Raw genomic sequence first — 13,927 nt, 5'->3', positions numbered from 1 at the left:
AGCTACCAGGGCTTGTGTGTTGGGCGGAGATCTAGGGCTATTCAAACCTGCACAAACAGCAATGCAACGACATGGGCATTAACTAGAAGCTCGATTGCGGGTGGTTAGAAACCGGTGTCTCGAGTTAGCCAGTTTACCTAACGGGAAAAATGTATAAATAGACCTACTTATAATGTAACCCTAATATTTAAAAGGAGCCCTTTTGCCGTGACATTGTGTATCGCAATGCCGTGACCCGGATTCGAACCGGGGTTGCTGCGGCCACAACGCAGAGTACTAACCACTATACGATCACGGCCAACTACCTGGGCCATGCCCCATCAGGGAGAAGTCGGCATCTTAAATGAAACGTACAGTGACGTGGATTAGCGTTCAAGCAGTGATATCTTCGTGTTTTGTCTCTAACATGACATGCAACGCAAGTAATTATAATATTATCTGTCCAAGTCTTTATAAGATGTATTTTTCTTAAATTCATTCTCTTTTGAAATATATATTCTGCTACTATGCAAACAGTATCGTTTATCGACAAACTACTGTTTTTACAGCAAGCATGCTACTGCAGCAAGTAGGCCTAACGTTACTAATGTTAGCATAATGTATCTTTCCTAGCAACATAAATGAATATATAACGTAGCTACCATGTTTGCTATATGACAAATAGCTGTTTTATAGTCGTTTGACTGGTTAACTGTTGCTCTCTCTTCTCGTAATTTTCCCAGGATAATCCCTCCAGAGCTGTGAATAATGAATGGTAAACGTAACCCTATACTCTGCTGCCAGTGGACGTCTGGCAGGTTAGGAAGTGTCAGTATGTTTGCCTGTTCTTCCTGTCCCATATGCACAGTGACTATACTGTGGGCCTGACTTAGACCTGGTCCGACAGACCCACCTTTCTCTTCTCCCATCCCTGTGTTCAGGTCAGAGAGTGATAGATCCATCCTCTGGAGTTTAGGGGGAACCCAATATGTTGCCCCTGGATGATATAAACAAGGAGAGGTTGACCGTCACCCTCATGGATGCTAATCATTGTCCATTGGAGGGCATGTTCCTATTCCAAGGATACTTCAGGAACCGTACTCTACACTAGCGGAGCACTGTATTCCACTGTACCACACAATACTCTACAGGGGTCAGTATTAACTCTATTCTACTACACCATACACAATACTCTACAGGGGTCAGTACTAACTCTATTCTACTACACCATACACAATACTCTACAGGGGTCAGTACTAACTCTATTCTACTACACCATACACAATACTCTACAGGGTTCAGTACTAACTCTATACTACTACACCATACACAATACTCTACAGGGGTCAGTACTAACTCTATTCTACTACACCATACACAATACTCTACAGGGGTCAGTACTAACTCTATTCTACTACACCATACACAATACTCTACAGGGTTCAGTACTAACTCTATTCTACTACACCATACACAATACTCTACAGGGGTCAGTACTAACTCTATTCTACTACACCATACACAATACTCTACAGGGGTCAGTACTAACTCTATTCTACTACACCATACACAATACTCTACAGGGGTCAGTACTAACTCTATACTACTACACCATACACAATACTCTACAGGGGTCAGTACTAACTCTATACTACTACACCATACACAATACTCTACAGGGGTCAGTACTAACTCTATACTACTACACCATACACAATACTCTACAGGGGTCAGTAGTAACTCTATTCTACTACACCATACACAATACTCTACAGGGTTCAGTACTAACTCTATTCTACTACACCATACACAATACTCTACAGGGGTCAGTACTAACTCTATACCACTACACCATACACAATACTCTACAGGGGTCAGTACTAACTCTATTCTACTACACAATACACTGTTGAGTCTCTCTCTAGTCTTAACTAGTCAATAATGGTATTTAGCCACATTTTCCACATCAAGGCAACGGCATGCTTGACTAGCCTAATATCTCCCCCTCACACACAAGCCCTGGTAGCTTGCCGTGATCTTATAATGGTTAGTACTGCTCATGGCATTGCGATTCACGGCATGAGGGCGCTTTTTGATTGAGTTAAACTGAGACTCAGCCATATGATGTTGCCACGAGCAGCTCTGCAGATGAGCAACAATGATAGACTATCACAGAGTATCAGCCCATGCGTAGCTTGGGGACGAGGCGGAGAAGTTTTCGCTTTGTGCTTCAATGCTCTTAGTTGTTGCCAACATTGACCCGATATAGCTGTTCACTTTGTGACACCGCCTTTAAACTGTAGCCAACGAAACTAAATGTATAGTATGGAGTACTCTATACTGGTGAGCCCATTGTTATCAATCTCTGCTTATTTAATGTTATAATGACAGAGGAATAGTAATAATTTTTTCACCAGTAGTCAGTGGCACCCTTTCTACAATCTCTTCTAAGTTCACTCTACTTATTCAGTTTAGTTCACCGTGCTAATTCAAAAAGAGCCCTTCTGCCGTGACATTGTGAACTTCAATGCCGTGACCCGGATTCGAACCGGGGTTGCTGCGGCCACAACGCAGAGTACTAACCACTATACGATCACGGCGAACTACCAGGGACATGTCCCATCAGGGAGACGTTGGGATCTTAAATGAAACCTACAGTGACGTGGATTAGCGTTCAAGCAGAGATATCTTCATGTTTTGTCTCTAACATGACATGTAACGCAAGTAATCATAATATTATCTGTCCAAGTCTTTATAAGATGTATTTTTGTTGAATTCATTCTCTTTTGAAATATATATTCTGCTACTATGCAAACAGTATCGTTTATCGACAAACTACTGTTTTTACAGCAAGCATGCTACTGCAGCAAGTAGGCCTAACGTTACTAATGTTAGCATAATGTATCTTTCCTAGCAACATAAATTAATATATAATGTACCTACCATGTTTGCTATATGACAAATAACTGTTTTATAGTCGGTTGACTGGCTAACTGTTGCTCTCTCTTCTCGTCATTTTCCCAGGATGATTCTCCAGAGCTGTGAATAATGAATGGTAAACATAACCCTATACTCTGCTGCCAGTGGACGTCTGGCAGGTTAGGAAGTGTCAGTATGTTTGCCTGTTCTTCCTGTCCCATATGCACAGTGACTATACTGTGGGCCTGACTTAGACCTGGTCCGACAGACCCACCTTTCTCTTCTCCCATCCCTGTGTTCAGGTCAGAGAGTGATAGATCCATCCTCTGGAGTTTAGGGGGAACCCAATATGTTGCCCCTGGATGATATAAACAAGGAGAGGTTGACCGTCACCCTCATGGATGCTAATCATTGTCCATTGGAGGGCATGTTCCTATTCCAAGGATACTTCAGGAGCCGTACTCTACACTAGCAGAGCACTGTATTCCACTGTACCACACAATACTCTACAGGGGTCAGTAGTAACTCTATTCTACTACACCATACACAATACTCTACAGGGGTCAGTACTAACTCTATTCTACTACACCATACACAATACTCTACAGGGGTCAGTACTAACTCTATTCTACTACACCATACACAATACTCTACAGGGTTCAGTACTAACTCTATTCTACTACACCATACACAATACTCTACAGGGGTCAGTACTAACTCTATTCTACTACACCATACACAATACTCTACAGGGTTCAGTACTAACTCTATTCTACTACACCATACACAATACTCTACAGGGGTCAGTACTAACTCTATTCTACTACACCATACACAATACTCTACAGGGTTCAGTACTAACTCTATTCTACTACACAATACACTGTTGAGTCTCTCTCTAGTCTTAACTAGTCAATAATGGTATTTAGCCACATTTTCCACATCAAGGCAACGGCATGCTTGACTAGCCTAATATCTCCACCTCACACACAAGCCCTGGTAGCTTGCCGTGATCGTATAATGGTTAGTACTGCTCATGGCATTGCGATTCACGGCATGAGGGCGCTTTTTGATGGAGTTAAACTGAGACTCAGCCATATGATGTTGCCACGGGCAGCTCTGCAGATGAGCAACAATGATAGACTATCACAGAGTATCAGCCCATGCGTAGCTTGGGGACGAGGCGGAGAAGTTTTCGCTTTGTGCTTCAATGCTCTTAGTTGTTGCCAACATTGACCCGATATAGCTGTTCACTTTGTGACACCGCCTTTAAACTGTAGCCAACGAAACTAAATGTATAGTATGGAGTACTCTATACTGGTGAGCCCATTGTTATCAATCTCTGCTTATTTAATGTTATAATGACAGAGGAATAGTAATAATTTTTTCACCAGTAGTCAGTGGCACCCTTTCTACAATCTCTGCTAAGTTCCCTCAACATATTCAGTTTAGTTCACCGTGCTAATTCAAAAAGAGCCCTTCTGCCATGACATTGTTAATTTCAATGCCGTGACCCGGATTCGAACCGGGGTTGCTGCGGCCACAACGCAGAGTACTAACCACTATACGATCACAGCCAACTACCAGGGCCATGCTCCATCAGGGAGATGTTGGGATCTTAAATGAAACCTACAGTGACGTGGATTAGCGTTCAAGCAGAGATATCTTCATGTTTTGTCTCTAACATGACATGTATAACGCAAGTAATCATAATATTATCTGTCCAAGTCTTTATAAGATGTATTTTTGTTGAATTCATTCTCTTTTGAAATATATATTCTGCTACTATGCAAACAGTATCGTTTATCGACAAACTACTGTTTTTACAGCAAGCATGCTACTGCAGCAAGTAGGCCTAACGTTACTAATGTTAGCATAATGTATCTTTCCTAGCAACATAAATTAATATATAATGTACCTACCATGTTTGCTATATGACAAATAACTGTTTTATAGTCGGTTGACTGGCTAACTGTTGCTCTCTCTTCTCGTCATTTTCCCAGGATGATTCTCCAGAGCTGTGAATAATGAATGGTAAACATAACCCTATACTCTGCTGCCAGTGGACGTCTGGCAGGTTAGGAAGTGTCAGTATGTTTGCCTGTTCTTCCTGTCCCATATGCACAGTGACTATACTGTGGGCCTGACTTAGACCTGGTCCGACAGACCCACCTTTCTCTTCTCCCATCCCTGTGTTCAGGTCAGAGAGTGATAGATCCATCCTCTGGAGTTTAGGGGGAACCCAATATGTTGCCCCTGGATGATATAAACAAGGAGAGGTTGACCGTCACCCTCATGGATGCTAATCATTGTCCATTGGAGGGCATGTTCCTATTCCAAGGATACTTCAGGAGCCGTACTCTACACTAGCAGAGCACTGTATTCCACTGTACCACACAATACTCTACAGGGGTCAGTATTAACTCTATTCTACTACACCATACACAATACTCTACAGGGGTCAGTACTAACTCTATTCTACTACACCATACACAATACTCTACAGGGGTCAGTACTAACTCTATTCTACTACACCATACACAATACTCTACAGGGTTCAGTACTAACTCTATACTACTACACCATACACAATACTCTACAGGGGTCAGTACTAACTCTATTCTACTACACCATACACAATACTCTACAGGGGTCAGTACTAACTCTATTCTACTACACCATACACAATACTCTACAGGGTTCAGTACTAACTCTATTCTACTACACCATACACAATACTCTACAGGGGTCAGTACTAACTCTATTCTACTACACCATACACAATACTCTACAGGGGTCAGTACTAACTCTATTCTACTACACCATACACAATACTCTACAGGGGTCAGTACTAACTCTATACTACTACACCATACACAATACTCTACAGGGGTCAGTACTAACTCTATACTACTACACCATACACAATACTCTACAGGGGTCAGTACTAACTCTATACTACTACACCATACACAATACTCTACAGGGGTCAGTAGTAACTCTATTCTACTACACCATACACAATACTCTACAGGGTTCAGTACTAACTCTATTCTACTACACCATACACAATACTCTACAGGGGTCAGTACTAACTCTATACCACTACACCATACACAATACTCTACAGGGGTCAGTACTAACTCTATTCTACTACACAATACACTGTTGAGTCTCTCTCTAGTCTTAACTAGTCAATAATGGTATTTTGCCACCTTATCCACATCATAGCAACGGCATGCTTGACTAGCCTAATATCTCCCCCTCACACACAAGCCCTGGTAGCTTGCCGTGATCTTATAATGGTTAGTACTGCTCATGGCATTGCGATTCACGGCATGAGGGCGCTTTTTGATTGAGTTAAACTGAGACTCAGCCATATGATGTTGCCACGAGCAGCTCTGCAGATGAGCAACAATGATAGACTATCACAGAGTATCAGCCCATGCGTAGCTTGGGGACGAGGCGGAGAAGTTTTCGCTTTGTGCTTCAATGCTCTTAGTTGTTGCCAACATTGACCCGATATAGCTGTTCACTTTGTGACACCGCCTTTAAACTGTAGCCAACGAAACTAAATGTATAGTATGGAGTACTCTATACTGGTGAGCCCATTGTTATCAATCTCTGCTTATTTAATGTTATAATGACAGAGGAATAGTAATAATTTTTTCACCAGTAGTCAGTGGCACCCTTTCTACAATCTCTTCTAAGTTCACTCTACTTATTCAGTTTAGTTCACCGTGCTAATTCAAAAAGAGCCCTTCTGCCGTGACATTGTGAACTTCAATGCCGTGACCCGGATTCGAACCGGGGTTGCTGCGGCCACAACGCAGAGTACTAACCACTATACGATCACGGCGAACTACCAGGGACATGCCCCATCAGGGAGACGTTGGGATCTTAAATGAAACCTACAGTGACGTGGATTAGCGTTCAAGCAGAGATATCTTAATGTTTTGTCTCTAACATGACATGTAACGCAAGTAATCATATTATTATCTGTCCAAGTCTTTGTAAGATGAATTTTTGTTAAATTCATTCTCTTTTGAAATATATATTCTGCTACTATGCAAACAGTATCGTTTATCGACAAACTACTGTTTTTATAGCAAGCATGCTACTGCAGCAAGTAGGCCTAACGTTACTAATGTTAGCATCATGTATCTTTCCTAGCAACATAAATTAATATATAATGTACCTACCATGTTTGCTATATGACAAATAACTGTTTTATAGTCGGTTGACTGGCTAACTGTTGCTCTCTCTTCTCGTCATTTTCCCAGGATGATTCTCCAGAGCTGTGAATAATGAATGGTAAACGTAACCCTATACTCTGCTGCCAGTGGACGTCTGGCAGGTTAGGAAGTGTCAGTATGTTTGCCTGTTCTTCCTGTCCCATATGCATAGTGACTATACTGTGGGCCTGACTTAGACCTGGTCCGACAGACCCACCTTTCTCTTCTCCCATCCCTGTGTTCAGGTCAGAGAGTGATAGATCCATCCTCTGGAGTTTAGGGGGAACCCAATATGTTGCCCCTGGATGATATAAACAAGGAGAGGTTGACCGTCACCCTCATGGATGCTAATCATTGTCCATTGGAGGGCATGTTCCTATTCCAAGGATACTTCAGGAGCCGTACTCTACACTAGCAGAGCACTGTATTCCACTGTACCACACAATACTCTACAGGGGTCAGTAGTAACTCTATTCTACTACACCATACACAATACTCTACAGGGGTCAGTACTAACTCTATTCTACTACACCATACACAATACTCTACAGGGGTCAGTACTAACTCTATACCACTACACCATACACAATACTCTACAGGGTTCAGTACTAACTCTATTCTACTACACCATACACAATACTCTACAGGGGTCAGTACTAACTCTATTCTACTACACCATACACAATACTCTACAGGGGTCAGTACTAACTCTATTCTACTACACCATACACAATACTCTACAGGGGTCAGTACTAACTCTATTCTACTACACCATACACAATACTCTACAGGGTTCAGTACTAACTCTATTCTACTACACAATACACTGTTGAGTCTCTCTCTAGTCTTAACTAGTCAATAATGGTATTTAGCCACATTTTCCACATCAAGGCAACGGCATGCTTGACTAGCCTAATATCTCCACCTCACACACAAGCCCTGGTAGCTTGCCGTGATCGTATAATGGTTAGTACTGCTCATGGCATTGCGATTCACGGCATGAGGGCGCTTTTTGATGGAGTTAAACTGAGACTCAGCCATATGATGTTGCCACGGGCAGCTCTGCAGATGAGCAACAATGATAGACTATCACAGAGTATCAGCCCATGCGTAGCTTGGGGACGAGGCGGAGAAGTTTTCGCTTTGTGCTTCAATGCTCTTAGTTGTTGCCAACATTGACCCGATATAGCTGTTCACTTTGTGACACCGCCTTTAAACTGTAGCCAACGAAACTAAATGTATAGTATGGAGTACTCTATACTGGTGAGCCCATTGTTATCAATCTCTGCTTATTTAATGTTATAATGACAGAGGAATAGTAATAATTTTTTCACCAGTAGTCAGTGGCACCCTTTCTACAATCTCTGCTAAGTTCCCTCAACATATTCAGTTTAGTTCACCGTGCTAATTCAAAAAGAGCCCTTCTGCCATGACATTGTTAATTTCAATGCCGTGACCCGGATTCGAACCAGGGTTGCTGCGGCCACAACGCAGAGTACTAACCACTATACGATCACAGCCAACTACCAGGGCCATGCTCCATCAGGGAGATGTTGGGATCTTAAATGAAACCTACAGTGACGTGGATTAGCGTTCAAGCAGAGATATCTTCATGTTTTGTCTCTAACATGACATGTATAACGCAAGTAATCATAATATTATCTGTCCAAGTCTTTATAAGATGTATTTTTGTTGAATTCATTCTCTTTTGAAATATATATTCTGCTACTATGCAAACAGTATCGTTTATCGACAAACTACTGTTTTTACAGCAAGCATGCTACTGCAGCAAGTAGGCCTAACGTTACTAATGTTAGCATAATGTATCTTTCCTAGCAACATAAATTAATATATAATGTACCTACCATGTTTGCTATATGACAAATAACTGTTTTATAGTCGGTTGACTGGCTAACTGTTGCTCTCTCTTCTCGTCATTTTCCCAGGATGATTCTCCAGAGCTGTGAATAATGAATGGTAAACATAACCCTATACTCTGCTGCCAGTGGACGTCTGGCAGGTTAGGAAGTGTCAGTATGTTTGCCTGTTCTTCCTGTCCCATATGCACAGTGACTATACTGTGGGCCTGACTTAGACCTGGTCCGACAGACCCACCTTTCTCTTCTCCCATCCCTGTGTTCAGGTCAGAGAGTGATAGATCCATCCTCTGGAGTTTAGGGGGAACCCAATATGTTGCCCCTGGATGATATAAACAAGGAGAGGTTGACCGTCACCCTCATGGATGCTAATCATTGTCCATTGGAGGGCATGTTCCTATTCCAAGGATACTTCAGGAGCCGTACTCTACACTAGCAGAGCACTGTATTCCACTGTACCACACAATACTCTACAGGGGTCAGTAGTAACTCTATTCTACTACACCATACACAATACTCTACAGGGGTCAGTACTAACTCTATTCTACTACACCATACACAATACTCTACAGGGGTCAGTACTAACTCTATACCACTACACCATACACAATACTCTACAGGGTTCAGTACTAACTCTATTCTACTACACCATACACAATACTCTACAGGGGTCAGTACTAACTCTATTCTACTACACCATACACAATACTCTACAGGGGTCAGTACTAACTCTATTCTACTACACCATACACAATACTCTACAGGGGTCAGTACTAACTCTATTCTACTACACCATACACAATACTCTACAGGGTTCAGTACTAACTCTATTCTACTACACAATACACTGTTGAGTCTCTCTCTAGTCTTAACTAGTCAATAATGGTATTTAGCCACATTTTCCACATCAAGGCAACGGCATGCTTGACTAGCCTAATATCTCCCCCTCACACACAAGCCCTGGTAGCTTGCCGTGATCGTATAATGGTTAGTACTGCTCATGGCATTGCGATTCACGGCATGAGGGCGCTTTTTGATTGAGTTAAACTGAGACTCAGCCATATGATGTTGCCACGAGCAGCTCTGCAGATGAGCAACAATGATAGACTATCACAGAGTATCAGCCCATGCGTAGCTTGGGGACGAGGCGGAGAAGTTTTCGCTTTGTGCTTCAATGCTCTTAGTTGTTGCCAACATTGACCCGATATAGCTGTTCACTTTGTGACACCGCCTTTAAACTGTAGCCAACGAAACTAAATGTATAGTATGGAGTACTCTATACTGGTGAGCCCATTGTTATCAATCTCTGCTTATTTAATGTTATAATGACAGAGGAATAGTAATAATTTTTTCACCAGTAGTCAGTGGCACCCTTTCTACAATCTCTTCTAAGTTCACTCTACTTATTCAGTTTAGTTCACCGTGCTAATTCAAAAAGAGCCCTTCTGCCGTGACATTGTGAACTTCAATGCCGTGACCCGGATTCGAACCGGGGTTGCTGCGGCCACAACGCAGAGTACTAACCACTATACGATCACGGCGAACTACCAGGGACATGCCCCATCAGGGAGACGTTGGGATCTTAAATGAAACCTACAGTGACGTGGATTAGCGTTCAAGCAGAGATATCTTAATGTTTTGTCTCTAACATGACATGTAACGCAAGTAATCATATTATTATCTGTCCAAGTCTTTGTAAGATGAATTTTTGTTAAATTCATTCTCTTTTGAAATATATATTCTGCTACTATGCAAACAGTATCGTTTATCGACAAACTACTGTTTTTATAGCAAGCATGCTACTGCAGCAAGTAGGCCTAACGTTACTAATGTTAGCATCATGTATCTTTCCTAGCAACATAAATTAATATATAATGTACCTACCATGTTTGCTATATGACAAATAACTGTTTTATAGTCGGTTGACTGGCTAACTGTTGCTCTCTCTTCTCGTCATTTTCCCAGGATGATTCTCCAGAGCTGTGAATAATGAATGGTAAACGTAACCCTATACTCTGCTGCCAGTGGACGTCTGGCAGGTTAGGAAGTGTCAGTATGTTTGCCTGTTCTTCCTGTCCCATATGCACAGTGACTATACTGTGGGCCTGACTTAGACCTGGTCCGACAGACCCACCTTTCTCTTCTCCCATCCCTGTGTTCAGGTCAGAGAGTGATAGATCCATCCTCTGGAGTTTAGGGGGAACCCAATATGTTGCCCCTGGATGATATAAACAAGGAGAGGTTGACCGTCACCCTCATGGATGCTAATCATTGTCCATTGGAGGGCATGTTCCTATTCCAAGGATACTTCAGGAGCCGTACTCTACACTAGCAGAGCACTGTATTCCACTGTACCACACAATACTCTACAGGGGTCAGTAGTAACTCTATTCTACTACACCATACACAATACTCTACAGGGGTCAGTACTAACTCTATTCTACTACACCATACACAATACTCTACAGGGGTCAGTACTAACTCTATACCACTACACCATACACAATACTCTACAGGGTTCAGTACTAACTCTATTCTACTACACCATACACAATACTCTACAGGGGTCAGTACTAACTCTATTCTACTACACCATACACAATACTCTACAGGGGTCAGTACTAACTCTATTCTACTACACCATACACAATACTCTACAGGGGTCAGTACTAACTCTATTCTACTACACCATACACAATACTCTACAGGGTTCAGTACTAACTCTATTCTACTACACAATACACTGTTGAGTCTCTCTCTAGTCTTAACTAGTCAATAATGGTATTTAGCCACATTTTCCACATCAAGGCAACGGCATGCTTGACTAGCCTAATATCTCCACCTCACACACAAGCCCTGGTAGCTTGCCGTGATCGTATAATGGTTAGTACTGCTCATGGCATTGCGATTCACGGCATGAGGGCGCTTTTTGATGGAGTTAAACTGAGACTCAGCCATATGATGTTGCCACGGGCAGCTCTGCAGATGAGCAACAATGATAGACTATCACAGAGTATCAGCCCATGCGTAGCTTGGGGACGAGGCGGAGAAGTTTTCGCTTTGTGCTTCAATGCTCTTAGTTGTTGCCAACATTGACCCGATATAGCTGTTCACTTTGTGACACCGCCTTTAAACTGTAGCCAACGAAACTAAATGTATAGTATGGAGTACTCTACTGGTGAGCCCATTGTTATCAATCTCTGCTTATTTAATGTTATAATGACAGAGGAATAGTAATAATTTTTTCACCAGTAGTCAGTGGCACCCTTTCTACAATCTCTGCTAAGTTCCCTCAACATATTCAGTTTAGTTCACCGTGCTAATTCAAAAAGAGCCCTTCTGCCATGACATTGTTAATTTCAATGCCGTGACCCGGATTCGAACCAGGGTTGCTGCGGCCACAACGCAGAGTACTAACCACTATACGATCACAGCCAACTACCAGGGCCATGCTCCATCAGGGAGATGTTGGGATCTTAAATGAAACCTACAGTGACGTGGATTAGCGTTCAAGCAGAGATATCTTCATGTTTTGTCTCTAACATGACATGTATAACGCAAGTAATCATAATATTATCTGTCCAAGTCTTTATAAGATGTATTTTTGTTGAATTCATTCTCTTTTGAAATATATATTCTGCTACTATGCAAACAGTATCGTTTATCGACAAACTACTGTTTTTACAGCAAGCATGCTACTGCAGCAAGTAGGCCTAACGTTACTAATGTTAGCATAATGTATCTTTCCTAGCAACATAAATTAATATATAATGTACCTACCATGTTTGCTATATGACAAATAACTGTTTTATAGTCGGTTGACTGGCTAACTGTTGCTCTCTCTTCTCGTCATTTTCCCAGGATGATTCTCCAGAGCTGTGAATAATGAATGGTAAACATAACCCTATACTCTGCTGCCAGTGGACGTCTGGCAGGTTAGGAAGTGTCAGTATGTTTGCCTGTTCTTCCTGTCCCATATGCACAGTGACTATACTGTGGGCCTGACTTAGACCTGGTCCGACAGACCCACCTTTCTCTTCTCCCATCCCTGTGTTCAGGTCAGAGAGTGATAGATCCATCCTCTGGAGTTTAGGGGGAACCCAATATGTTGCCCCTGGATGATATAAACAAGGAGAGGTTGACCGTCACCCTCATGGATGCTAATCATTGTCCATTGGAGGGCATGTTCCTATTCCAAGGATACTTCAGGAGCCGTACTCTACACTAGCAGAGCACTGTATTCCACTGTACCACACAATACTCTACAGGGGTCAGTAGTAACTCTATTCTACTACACCATACACAATACTCTACAGGGGTCAGTACTAACTCTATTCTACTACACCATACACAATACTCTACAGGGGTCAGTACTAACTCTATACCACTACACCATACACAATACTCTACAGGGTTCAGTACTAACTCTATTCTACTACACCATACACAATACTCTACAGGGGTCAGTACTAACTCTATTCTACTACACCATACACAATACTCTACAGGGGTCAGTACTAACTCTATTCTACTACACCATACACAATACTCTACAGGGGTCAGTACTAACTCTATTCTACTACACCATACACAATACTCTACAGGGTTCAGTACTAACTCTATTCTACTACACAATACACTGTTGAGTCTCTCTCTAGTCTTAACTAGTCAATAATGGTATTTAGCCACATTTTCCACATCAAGGCAACGGCATGCTTGACTAGCCTAATATCTCCACCTCACACACAAGCCCTGGTAGCTTGCCGTGATCGTATAATGGTTAGTACTGCTCATGGCATTGCGATTCACGGCATGAGGGCGCTTTTTGATGGAGTTAAACTGAGACTCAGCCATATGATGTTGCCACGGGCAGCTCTGCAGATGAGCAACAATGATAGACTATCACAGAGTATCAGC

General features: G+C 42.1%; 1 long non-coding RNA gene and 7 other non-coding genes across 28 annotated transcripts; 1 reads left to right on the top strand and 7 right to left on the bottom strand.

Moving 5' to 3' along the window:
- The first annotated feature begins 6 nt into the window (after positions 1-6).
- LOC129861295 (uncharacterized) lies at positions 7-13,529 on the top strand. Of its 21 annotated transcripts, none has more exons than XR_008760549.1 (10): positions 7-422; positions 723-754; positions 921-1,132; positions 3,004-3,412; positions 4,902-5,310; positions 7,182-7,255; positions 7,379-7,590; positions 9,080-9,488; positions 10,976-11,384; positions 12,872-13,529. It is a non-coding gene; the product is annotated as an uncharacterized LOC129861295 (long non-coding RNA). The 21 variants fall into 21 exon arrangements; XR_008760533.1 differs by having other exon boundaries at positions 723-797; XR_008760534.1 differs by having other exon boundaries at positions 723-811.
- trnah-gug (transfer RNA histidin (anticodon GUG)) lies at positions 227-298 on the bottom strand. Its single transcript has one exon. It is a non-coding gene; the product is annotated as a tRNA-His (tRNA).
- Positions 2,508-2,579, bottom strand: trnah-gug (transfer RNA histidin (anticodon GUG)). Its single transcript has one exon. It is a non-coding gene; the product is annotated as a tRNA-His (tRNA).
- trnah-gug (transfer RNA histidin (anticodon GUG)) lies at positions 4,404-4,475 on the bottom strand. The gene has a single exon. It is a non-coding gene; the product is annotated as a tRNA-His (tRNA).
- On the bottom strand, positions 6,686-6,757 carry trnah-gug (transfer RNA histidin (anticodon GUG)). The gene has a single exon. It is a non-coding gene; the product is annotated as a tRNA-His (tRNA).
- Positions 8,582-8,653, bottom strand: trnah-gug (transfer RNA histidin (anticodon GUG)). Its single transcript has one exon. It is a non-coding gene; the product is annotated as a tRNA-His (tRNA).
- Positions 10,480-10,551, bottom strand: trnah-gug (transfer RNA histidin (anticodon GUG)). Its single transcript has one exon. It is a non-coding gene; the product is annotated as a tRNA-His (tRNA).
- On the bottom strand, positions 12,374-12,445 carry trnah-gug (transfer RNA histidin (anticodon GUG)). Its single transcript has one exon. It is a non-coding gene; the product is annotated as a tRNA-His (tRNA).
- Positions 13,530-13,927: the final 398 nt, after the last annotated feature.

The sequence above is a fragment of the Salvelinus fontinalis genome, chromosome 8 (assembly GCF_029448725.1).
Source record: "Salvelinus fontinalis isolate EN_2023a chromosome 8, ASM2944872v1, whole genome shotgun sequence".
In the NCBI taxonomy this organism is placed as follows: Eukaryota; Metazoa; Chordata; class Actinopteri; order Salmoniformes; family Salmonidae; genus Salvelinus; species Salvelinus fontinalis.
This window is presented reverse-complemented; position numbering and strand designations above follow the sequence as displayed.